This window comes from Malus domestica, chromosome 05, assembly GCF_042453785.1.
Source record: "Malus domestica chromosome 05, GDT2T_hap1".
Lineage (NCBI taxonomy): Eukaryota > Viridiplantae > Streptophyta > Magnoliopsida > Rosales > Rosaceae > Malus > Malus domestica.
Window position 1 is genome coordinate 34,405,978 of NC_091665.1, and position 9,778 is coordinate 34,415,755.

A 9,778-nucleotide genomic window follows, 5' to 3' on the forward strand; every position below is an offset into this window, starting at 1 on the left:
TGGTATTATTAACTTTGCCCTTTATTTTACCTTTATCATCAAAACTCAAAATTTTCAAAACTTTTTCATTAGTTTTCTTTTTTCTTATTTCTTTCTTTTCAACTTTCACCTTCATCTAAGCACGGAACTTTGAACCAATTTGACCCAAGTTTTCTGACGGCAAGTTTCACTATTTTTTATGCGACTTTAAGGGTTTCCAATTTGAACAACTTGACTTTCCAATTTCAATAACCTCACTTCTCCATGTGAGGTACTTGACTACAAATTTGACCCAAGTTTTCTGACAGCAAGTTTCACTATTTTTTATGTGACTTTAAGGGTTTCCAATTTCAACAACTTTGACTTTCCAATTTCAATAACCCCACTTCTTCTCCACGTGAGGTATGAGGTGCAGATTTCATTCACACCCCCCTCTTGCGAGATGGCTTTCAGCAAAAATTCCTCTTTTTTTTTTCTTGGCTCCAAGACACGTGGTTTTCCTCCAAAAGCAAGAATCAATTCCGATATACTTGGGCTTTCGAACCTCCATTTGGATTGTGTAACCGTTGATTTCCAAGTGAGAATGGGTAAAGGTTTGTTGGAGTTCATATCCTTTTCAAATTTTTTCAATTTACCATTATTTCCCCCCTTAAATCGCAAAGGCTTCCTCATGTGCAGGTCATAAACTCTTTCATTTTTCTGCTGCATTGTTCTCTTGCTCATCAGTAGTCTAAATTTCTGTAGTCTAAATTTGATGTTGGTAGCTTCCGTAGTCTAAATATATTTGAACTTTTCCTTTATCATCAGTAGCTTTCAGTATCACTTTGTCTTAGTTTTTGACATGGCTGTTGGACAACTATTTTGCAGTACCGAGTTTGTTGAAAACAGTTGTTGATTCATGGCTCCAAAGGTGAGAATTGCCCCTCTGAAATTTGTAGTAACGCACTCTTCATGTCTGCCATACTAGATTGAGTTTTTGGTGCGTTAAGGTGTAATTATCACCTTCCGGCATCTTTGTTTCCATGTAGAGAATTATTTGATTGGTCTTGACGGTAGACATTGGTCACCCCTTTTGTGCTCCCATCCATGTGTTGTCTTTGATACTTGCCATCCTTTCTCATGAACACTTGTACAAAGTGATGCTTTTCCAAAAATCTTTTGTAATTTTGATTTGTCTTCTAGTTATTTGGGTGTTAATGCAAAGGTTGCCATGTGAATGAGTTTCCCAAATAATTTGGGAAGTTTGACAACAAGCTTTTCCTTCCCTGTGAATTTGGGACGGCTTGAACTTCCTTTTTTTCTTTTAGTTCAATCTTCACGTGGCAGAGAAGTAGGTTTCTTTTAGTTGTCCATTTAGCGCCCGTTTGTTTGACCGGATTAGACAGGATTGGACTGGACTAGACTGTAGTCCGTTGTTTGGTGTGCTCCAGGATTAGGTTTAATGAGCTTAGGTCGGACTCGCTCGGATTAAAGACCTCCTTACGCGTTCTTAACGGGGATCCCCAATTTCGGGTGGACTCGTAAGCCCTTCGCCGTTCTGATAGAGAGAACCACGAGAGAGTCGTTGGTCCTCATCTCTGCGTCTTCCTTTATCGTCATCCTTGCCTCCCTCATCGTCGTCGTCCTCACCCTCATCTCTTTGTCTTCCCTCATCTGCATCTACTCGCCCTTATCTGCTCAGAGTTGTCAGGTAAACTTCGAAACTTCGATTTATTTCTTTGATTTGTTTGAAGATCGTGATGTTACTGAGCTTTATTTGATTTTGTTGTTTTGGGTTTGAGAAATTTTCAATCATAGACCTCTGCACTTGAACAAATTAGGGTTTTGATGTTTGGGTCAAATTGAGATTAGAATTTGGGGTTTTCATATTTCAACTATTCATTCAAATCCGAACTCAGAAACCATGCTTGGCCATAAAATCGACAAGTTTCTTTTGCAGAAGGAACACATACTTCCATCTCTGTTATGTTAGCATAAATCTGTGTGGTTTTTCGTTTTTATGTTCTTGGTTCACGAATCTTTACTAGTTTCTCTTTTTTATTTTATTAAATTTCATGTAGGGTTGGATGTTTGTGAATTGTTTGGATGAGAATTTATGTGAGTTGAAGAAATTTTTGTTATGCACTCTTTATATGAGATTATGAGAAAATTAGGTGTTAGTCTGAAGGCATATATAAGGAGATCTGTATTACCAGGCATGTTTGACATTAAAATCCTGGCCTATTTTATAGGGCTTATGGAGTTTGGATTACAGTGGAAACTCTGAATATCTTCATTCAGCTTTTAGAGAAACTTTTGCAAGAATTTTCGTCTTTGGTCTCATTTTATTTGTTTGTTTGATTCTTTGTGAGAGGCGTAAAGATTTCTTCTGATAACAAGGAGAGATGACTAGTGAAAGGATTGTCTTTACTGGTGCATGGGCCATGAATTAGACATTTTTAGTTGGCATAAAATGTACTCTACTTTTGTGCCACTGGGAAGTATATGAAAGTGGGAGCAATTGCATACAAGTTGAGTTATAATGTGTACCCAATGAATTTCCATAGTTGTTCTTATAAGCAGCTAATCTGAAAATTTCGTGTCCTTTCATACTTTGGACTTTCTATATGGCAGGAGGGTTAACTAGCATGCATCCTGAATGCATTTGGATTCATATACCCACCTCCCGCCCACCCCTCCTTTTAAAGTGAATAAAAAACACTCACAACTCTGTTCATTCACAGGAAAATACTACTTGTTAACTATGATGGCTTTATAATTAAGCCTTGCGACCATGGTTTCACAACTAAGCCTTGCTATATCTCACGTGACAAGTGATGAAAGAATCTGGTTTGTGGTTATGTTCGAAGTCGTATCCTCTGTTTGGTTTTGTTTCTGCATTTTTTGATTTCCTTTTACCTTCCTCGGACCACCTTGTTTGAATGGCATTGGAGATAGGCAGGAAGCAATTCCATATGTCCTGTCAATGCCCAACCATGATATTACAATGTGAATGTTTTGTACCATGTGGGGTTGATTCTGAACTGCAATATTCTGTGGTTGTTGGTTGCAGAGAAGAGGAGCATAAACGGAAGTGGCCAGTGCTCAGAACCCAAGGGAAAACAAGTAACAAACGACTGAAAACCCTCAAGTCTAGAAGAAGGTATAATTCCTAAACCCATAGATCAATTTTCGACATGGATCTATTGAATGTAGTCCTTGGATGTGTGAAAGTTTGCGTTGCATCTCTGTGAATATGACTTCTGTGATATTATAGAAAAATCAAACTGTTCAGGCAATATAAAAAAGGACCCACCATTTTGTAAAACTTCATGGCTGTTTGATATTTGATCGTATGAATTTAACTTTAGAAATACACTTCTTTAATTAGGTGGTAAAGATCCCCAATTCCAGTGTCCTACATGTTTAATTGGATGACAATATCTTCAAAGGAGTGTACTACAAGTTTGAACTATGTTTAATTGGATGACAATAGCTTCTTTTCCTGTTGAATGCTATGTTTCCGATGAATAAGTTTGAACTACAAGTTTTTTTCCTAGATAGCAATTTCAATAAAGGAGGCGGTCTTCTTGTGGTTTTTATCATACAAACTGTTTGTTCATAGTGAAGTCTATATGCACTATGATTGCCACCTTAAGATTGTAATTTAATGTACCATTTCCATAGTTAATGTTGTGAAGTTGACAAAGGATTGGCGTATTTATGATGTTGTGTTGACAGTACAAGAACATGTACCCTCGGGACCATACCATGGTCACTTCTGTCTGCTGCTGCCCACTGGTTGTTGTTACACTGAGTTGTATTCGACCCATTTGCTTGGACCCCTGCTGAGTTGTTATTCTGTGTTGCATGAGTTGAAAATTGTGGGAAGGTGAAGAAGTCAGCCAAAGGCTGTTGCTTGCTCCTCTTGTTGCTGTTCATGGACTGAAAAATTTGCTCTAGCTCCTTCACAAAGTTTATGGCACCCCCAACAATTGATGCTTGGTCCCCCTGTAACAAATATTTATAACAATATTAATTTGGTCCAATCCCCAAAAAAAAAATCCGTTTAAAAGAACATATGGGTAGAAATCCATGTGAGTTTTTTGGGTTAATCCCAAAAACATTTCAATCTAAAGAAAATGGAGATGCAAGGGACTTCTAGTTGTACTGCCTCCTTTAATAGTGGTTAAGCCAGTTTACCCTCACATTCGAGGTTCTGTGTTTGTGTATCTCCCTCCCGTAATATGACTTTTGTAAAAGAAAAACAAAAATAAAAACATATGTAGCTCGATGAAATTTTTTGGCCTTTTTGTACCTCTTGATTTGTTTCTTGTTTTCTTGTTTAAACTTGGAATACTTGTGGAGCCTGCTCTGTGTTCTAACAGAATTGAGGTTGTTTTTGTAACTAGACAAAATCTTGGAGGGAAAATAAGTGGTAAAACCATTTTATACACCAAGCCCAATTTCATTTGAATTAGGATATGTATTTATCTTTTCATTTATATTAGCAGGTACTAAAAACAAAACAATTGTCCTCTTTTTTTAAGATTCATAATGTACATGGCAAAAATATGCTCAAATTAACCCAGATCATGAGATTTGTAGCATTTACTCTATTACACAATGACAAAAAAATTTAGGGCGTTGGGCACAGGTTTTTGAGCTATTAAAATAGAACAATAATGTAGTTCTAGTCTAAGCAAACACAAATCTGGTGAACAGTACTGTTTTCATTATCCTGCTTCTTAGTCCGACATTGCACCAAACGCTTCACTAAGTTAGTCCAGCTTAGTCTAGTCTAAGCTAGTCCAGCTTAGTCCCTGCAGCTAGTCCAGTCCGAGACAGTCCAGTGCAACAAACGCACCCTTAAGGATTTGGAAATTTCCTTTCTTTCCTTCATGTCTTGTAGCATCTGTTGGTTTTATTTCAATGCCTTGGTCAAAATTTTGACACAATGTTTGATCAAAATGATAGCCACACAAGTCCTTCAAAAGACATCTGCTTCATTTTCCTTTCTCTGGAGTAATCTTTGAAGTCTAGGACATCAGTAACTAACCACTTTTTTGGGGCATATTGTTCTACTTTTGCCAACGAGCTCCTGCACTGTTGTTGATTGAATAAAAAACAGGTTGCGGTTGATATTTGGAGTCGAAACTTGTTATTTCTTTATCAAATCTATTGCTTGTCGTGACACCAATGGTTCCTTCTTTCTTAGCATGGACGATGAATACGGATCTCTTAGACTTGATTGGAACTTCACGGGGTGGTTTAGGCCACCCCGAAGAAATTCATGGGATTTTGGAGATTATTTCTGCTGTTGTCAGTGGGGAGTCCAGGTCCTCTTCCTCATTTCTCTTTTAAACGTTGCAATTTCCTTGTATGAACTGAAGGTTACATACTCTAGGTGGTTGATTACGCCCTTTTTTTCACTTTTGTCTGCAACACAACATTAAACAAGAGAGAAATAAATTAACAGAACTTGTTTCATACCTGGTGATGAATGTTCTTCCTTTGGATCTTGACTTGAAAGCACAAATGATTAAACTGCTTGCTCACTTTTCTGGCAGCATCTTGTTGCTTTTGGTATTTTTCCTCAAAGTTTCTCTATTTTTTCTGCAGAGTTTCCCCTCTCTTTTTCTATGTTTTTCTCTTGCTGTAGCTGATGCCTATTGATAGGCATCCCAAGAAGGCTCTAGAGTTTGTTACGTGGGGGAAGATGGAGGCCATGACCTCCAGTCACTTTCCCCTAACCTCTCCCACCAACTGTGCAGTTTTTCCCATGCCTTGCAGAAAAATAGGAGACCATGTTTTGCACAGTTTCTTCCCCCTTTTGTAGGAAGAAATTCACATTTTATTTATTTTATTTTATTTATTTATGGATGTTAATTTGTATGTAAAACTCATCCTCATCTTTTGGGCTGGATTACATTTTTGTTTTGCCTTGTAGTTTGACCCAATTTGTATGGACTCTATTTTTTTTATGTTTTCTATTTTTGTTGTTCAACACGTCTCTCTCACATAATTCAACAATCTATAATCCAAAATCAAAGCACTTCAATCTTTAGACTCTAGCGAACTCAATATATTTCGTACTCTCAAGACACGACTCAGAATTAAACAACAAAGAAAGAACATAGTGTACATGGAAATACTCTTTGTCCAATACGTTCTAATTGACTCTCTATCTAATCTATATATATAAAGCCAAGGGCCCATTGAATAGTATTTTTTTGGTGTCACAAGCTTCACAAAAAATAATTGGACAAAAATGCCCCTCAAATAAAAAACTTTAAAAGCAACCCAAAATAATGTATCAAATGTGGTATGGACATTTTCATCATTTTAACAGTATTTTTTTAATAATTAATTTTATTTTTATAGGTTTTTTTTTCAATAATTAGTACCTCACAATAGGCTAGCAATAATGTAATTCAATCAGTTGTTCATTAAATATTATTTTCTCTATTTTTAAATACATTCAAAACATCTTAAGAGACGTGTAATGCCAGTTATAAAAAGGTCTTTCACACGCGGATAATAATGTGATTAAATTAGTTGTCAAATGATTATTATTATTATTATTTTGAACAAATGATATTACCTACACTAACGGGAAATGGGTGAACTTAGCCTCACAATAGACTAACAATAATATGATTCAATAAGTTGTTTATTAAATATTATTTTCTCTATTCTTATTATAAATTCAATAGAGACCGATTTAATTATATGGATTCAGCTGCTTTAATTGGTTTATGAGAGGTTTCTTCTAGCATGATCTAAGATTATAAATTTACTTCAAATATTTGACTTTTCTTTTGTCAATTTACGCATATAAACACAATTAAAATGTGTAAGTTGCGCGTAGTACACTGTGATTCAAAAAATGTCTTCTGCATGCGCGTGAGCCCGTGCATGAAGGCTAGTACTAATTACACGGATGCGATTATGGATTATAAAAAAGGGAGTCTTAACGAAACAATTATAGTACTATTCACTTTTAACGTTAAAGATATTTGTACTCTAAAAAATTATTCATGATACTATTCACTTACAACATATTTTTATTATTTTAATTAAAACTCAAAATTTTTAAATTTTTTTTATAGTTTTTCTTATAAAGAACCCAAGTGACTTTTAGGAATGGCTGAAGTGGCTGTTCATAAAGTGATGCCATCTTTTCATCTAATTCATACTTCATTACAAAAGTCATGTCTCTTGCGCAATGGTGCCGCTGCACTATTTGGTTATTTATTTATTTTATTTTATTTTTTATTAAACGCACTATTTGGTTAAATCTTTGAAATTAAATATTATAATATTTAATAAATATTATAACATAAATTTCCAACATACACAAATGCCAAAAACAAAGTATCAAATAAGAGCATAACAGATGGGAGAGAGTATGCCTCTTAACCGGTTGTATTTCCCTTTTTGATAGCTAAGTCCATATTTTTCAGAATGATTACAGGGATGCTACTTGCATTTTTTTTATGCCATTGTCTACTGTTCCCTACAGACTTTCTTTGTCGAAGTTTTGCTTTCTCAGAGTCTCTTTGTTTCTTGCTTGTTTATGGTTCTGCTTTAGTTGTTCTTGGTTGCTAATTGTGGTTGTTTTTTGCAAACTAGTTTCCCTTGCTGTCAGTTGCCTCAGTTGCTTTCATGTTGTTGGTTGTTTTTAAGTTAAGTTGTACCAAAACAAAATGGTCAATGCTGTATTGCAGTAAACATTAGAACGTACAATAAAGTTGTCGAATCTGAATCACAGTTGTTCAAATATATAATCTAATCCAATTGAAATCTATAAATGATAACTATTTAATCTCTCTATTTCAAACTTCAAACTCGACTACTGCAAAAGTGACTTCATTAGCTGAAAATGTCCAAGCTCTTAACAGTGCAATATTTATACACCAGAAACTATGGAAGATGAACAAATTTAGAGAGAAGAAATGAAAGCTTTGTATATATGAAATGTGAATCATCATACACTGAGCTGCTCACAACCTTTTATACATAACTAATCTGCTCACTAACTTTCTTACACAGTAAGCTTTCTTATAACCACTCTAACTAATTATTAACTGTTTTCTTGATGACATGGCATATGATGTGGCATTCCTCAGTCAACATAAGTCAACACTAGCCTTGTTTGCACAAGGATCGACTTTGAGATATGTTGATGCACAAAATCAGTGGGGACTTTGGTACAACAGAAAATGTTAAGTTTGTGACCTTCGCTAGATTGCTCTGGTCACTAGTGTGGATAAGTATGTAAATGGATAGAGACAGGAAAGCAAACACAAGATGTGTGTGGTCCACCCAGATTGGGTACTGTGGATGCAAATTTCTTCCTCCTCGATCTTGGACGATTTTGCACCTACAAAACAATTAACACCTTAGGTTAAGGCCAAGAGCCTCACGCGCCCACGATGAATGGGGGGGGCTTTGGCCGAAGAACCTCCGATGCCAAAGTTAGAATTTAGAGAGAAAGAGTGTTTAGAGAATTTTGGGATTTTTGCCAAAGTGTTGGAATTGATTTTTTGATGAGAATAGGTGCCTATTTATAGAGTTAGGAGGTGGCTAGGGTTTTTAGGTTTAATTTAGGTTTAATTAGCCAATTTATTTGGCTATTTAAACATAAAATGAATGTTTTGGTGGTTTTTGGAATTAATTGGCTAGTTAATTAGGGTAATTAAAAAGGGAAAATGGTGGAAAAGGTAGAGAATATGATAGGCTCTTTTTGGATGGGAATGGCCGGACCTTGGTGTGATTTTGGGGTGATTTGGTGATGTAAATAGCCTTTAATATATTGATTATATTAATTGGTTGAGGATGTTATGGAATGTTTGAAATAAATGGCTAATTGAATAAGGAAAAAATGAGGTAAAAACATATATGAAATAGGTTTTGAATTGTTACCCATTTTGGGTACTCCTGACTTGGTTGATGGATGATTCTCAACTGCTCGCGTGTAGGAGACCCGGTATGCCTCGAGGGTATTTTTGTCCTATTTTGTCCAAAAATCCACGTGTCGCCTAGTGAATATTTTTGGCTCCACAAATGCCCCCACACCTGTTGGGCTGCTCGTAGGAAAGGGCAGCAGGTGTAGAGATCTTCTTGCTTTAGGAAACGTAGGATTGCTTCTTATTTTGATGTTGATTCTCTCTTTAATTGGAAATTAGGCCCTTCTAGGAAAGGGAAATAAACTTCTCTCAAAGCCTATTTAAGTCCACCTTAAGTGGGTTATTAAATCAACTTTGGAGAGCAATTTATTCTACCCCACAAGAGAGAGAAAGTTAGAGGATATTTGTTCCCCCTCCTCTAGCAATCTTCTACATCTTGCCCGTGCAAAGGACCGTCTTTCGTTGATTTCTTCATCTTCTCCGTGCCGCACCGATGTAAGAAAAATTTAATTTTTCTTGCCTTCTTCTTGGATTAGTGCTATTGCGGGGCAGCCGTCGGGGTGATGCAGTACGTCGGCTGGCAGGGGCCAGGAGTTGGCTCGGCATGGGCCGAGGAGATGTCGTGGCAGGGACCACTGCTTGGGCAGGCTTGGCTTGGCTTGAGCTAAGGGCAGCTTGTGCGGCTGGGGTCGCGGATTGTGGCGCTGGGGCGCAGTGCTAGGCGAGCCGCATGGCTCATGTCCTTTGGGCTCTTAGACTTGACTCGGGCCAGGCTGGCGATTGAGAGAAATGAGGAGATTGTGGGCCTCATGGGTTGCTGGAATGTTGGGTATGCAGGCCTTCTGCCTGCTGGAATGCTGGTTGAGCTCCCCTGCTGAGTACCATAAATGTCGTTGGCTGCTTAGTCC

General features: G+C 36.9%; 1 long non-coding RNA gene across 1 annotated transcript; it reads left to right on the top strand.

Annotated features, from left to right (window-relative positions):
- Positions 1–370: 370 nt before the first annotated feature.
- LOC108170617 (uncharacterized) lies at positions 371–4,275 on the top strand. Its single transcript, XR_011581516.1, has 4 exons — positions 371–572; positions 847–889; positions 3,032–3,121; positions 3,700–4,275. It is a non-coding gene; the product is annotated as an uncharacterized lncRNA (long non-coding RNA).
- Positions 4,276–9,778: the final 5,503 nt, after the last annotated feature.